The sequence below is a fragment of the Babylonia areolata genome, unplaced genomic scaffold (genome assembly GCF_041734735.1).
Source record: "Babylonia areolata isolate BAREFJ2019XMU unplaced genomic scaffold, ASM4173473v1 tig00009108, whole genome shotgun sequence".
In the NCBI taxonomy this organism is placed as follows: Eukaryota; Metazoa; Mollusca; class Gastropoda; order Neogastropoda; family Buccinidae; genus Babylonia; species Babylonia areolata.
Window position 1 is genome coordinate 42501 of NW_027468407.1, and position 2500 is coordinate 45000.

Consider the following 2500-nt stretch of genomic DNA (forward strand, 5'->3'; position numbering starts at 1 on the left):
AAGGTGGACCTTGATCCACATTGGGCAGAGCCTGAGTTGAGGCCCCCCAGCACGTGCCTGGGGACCAGACGTTGAGGAGTAGGCCTTTTTTTGAGGGCCCAGAAAGTATTTTGGCAATTGTAGCGAGGTTTTGGAGTTTTATCCACAACCTTTACCTGCCTTTTTTTCTTTTTTTCCTTTTTTCTCTCTCCGAGCATGCCAAAGTTGATAGAAAACGCGGTTCGGCATGGACGGGAGCAGGCGTTGAGGAGTAGGCCTTTTTTGAGGGCCCAGAAAGTATTTTGGCAATTTTTTACTTTTTTATCCACAACCTTTACCTGCCTTTTTTTCTCTCCGAGCATGCCAAAGTTGAGAGAAAACGCCGTTTGGCATGGACGGGAGGAGGTGTGGAGGAGTAGTCCATTTTTGAATGGCAGCGGAAAGATTTTGGCAATTGTAGCGAGGTTCTTCGGACTTTTATCCACAACCTTTACCTGCCTTTTCCTCAGCGAGCATGCCAAAGTTGAGAGAAAACGCCCTTCGCCATTGACGGGACCAGACGTTGACGACTACGTCTTTCTTTTTTTCACGGCGCCTGAACGATTTGGGCAATTCTCCACAGCGCGTTTACTTTTTATCCACAACCTTTACCTGCCTTTTCCTCAGCGAGCATGCCAAAGTTGAGAGGAAAACGCCGTTTGGCATGGACAGGAGCAGGCGTTGACGACCAGGTCTTTTTTTTGGTCTTTTTTTTTCACAGCGCCGGAAGGATTCAGGCAATTCTCCAAAGCCGGTTACTTTTATCCACAACCTTTACTGGACCTTTTTTTTCTTTTTTTCCTTTTTTCTCTCTCCGAGCATGCCAAAGTTGATAGAAAACGCGGTTCGGCATGGACGGGAGCAGGCGTTGAGGAGTAGGCCTTTTTTTGAGGGCCCAGAAAGTATTTTGGCAATTTTTTACTTTTTTATCCACAACCTTTACCTGCCTTTTTTTCTCTCCGAGCATGCCAAAGTTGAGAGAAAACGCCGTTTGGCATGGACGGGAGGAGGTGTGGAGGAGTAGTCCATTTTTGAATGGCAGCGGAAAGATTTTGGCAATTGTAGCGAGGTTCTTCGGACTTTTATCCACAACCTTTACCTGCCTTTTCCTCAGCGAGCATGCCAAAGTTGAGAGGAAAACGCCGTTTGGCATGGACAGGAGCAGGCGTTGACGACCAGGTCTTTTTTTTGGTCTTTTTTTTTCACAGCGCCGGAAGGATTCAGGCAATTCTCCAAAGCCGGTTACTTTTATCCACAACCTTTACTGGACCTTTTTTTTCTTTTTTTCCTTTTTTCTCTCTCCGAGCATGCCAAAGTTGATAGAAAACGCGGTTCGGCATGGACGGGAGCAGGCGTTGAGGAGTAGGCCTTTTTTTGAGGGCCCAGAAAGTATTTTGGCAATTTTTTACTTTTTTATCCACAACCTTTACCTGCCTTTTTTTCTCTCCGAGCATGCCAAAGTTGAGAGAAAACGCCGTTTGGCATGGACGGGAGGAGGTGTGGAGGAGTAGTCCATTTTTGAATGGCAGCGGAAAGATTTTGGCAATTGTAGCGAGGTTCTTCGGACTTTTATCCACAACCTTTACCTGCCTTTTCCTCAGCGAGCATGCCAAAGTTGAGAGGAAAACGCCGTTTGGCATGGACAGGAGCAGGCGTTGACGACCAGGTCTTTTTTTTGGTCTTTTTTTTTCACAGCGCCGGAAGGATTCAGGCAATTCTCCAAAGCCGGTTACTTTTATCCACAACCTTTACTGGACCTTTTTTTTCTTTTTTTCCTTTTTTCTCTCTCCGAGCATGCCAAAGTTGATAGAAAACGCGGTTCGGCATGGACGGGAGCAGGCGTTGAGGAGTAGGCCTTTTTTTGAGGGCCCAGAAAGTATTTTGGCAATTTTTTACTTTTTTATCCACAACCTTTACCTGCCTTTTTTTCTCTCCGAGCATGCCAAAGTTGAGAGAAAACGCCGTTTGGCATGGACGGGAGGAGGTGTGGAGGAGTAGTCCATTTTTGAATGGCAGCGGAAAGATTTTGGCAATTGTAGCGAGGTTCTTCGGACTTTTATCCACAACCTTTACCTGCCTTTTCCTCAGCGAGCATGCCAAAGTTGAGAGAAAACGCCCTTCGCCATTGACGGGACCAGACGTTGACGACTACGTCTTTCTTTTTTTCACGGCGCCTGAACGATTTGGGCAATTCTCCACAGCGCGTTTACTTTTTATCCACAACCTTTACCTGCCTTTTCCTCAGCGAGCATGCCAAAGTTGAGAGGAAAACGCCGTTTGGCATGGACAGGAGCAGGCGTTGACGACCAGGTCTTTTTTTTGGTCTTTTTTTTTCACAGCGCCGGAAGGATTCAGGCAATTCTCCAAAGCCGGTTACTTTTATCCACAACCTTTACTGGACCTTTTTTTTCTTTTTTTCCTTTTTTCTCTCTCCGAGCATGCCAAAGTTGATAGAAAACGCGGTTCGGCATGGACGGGAGCA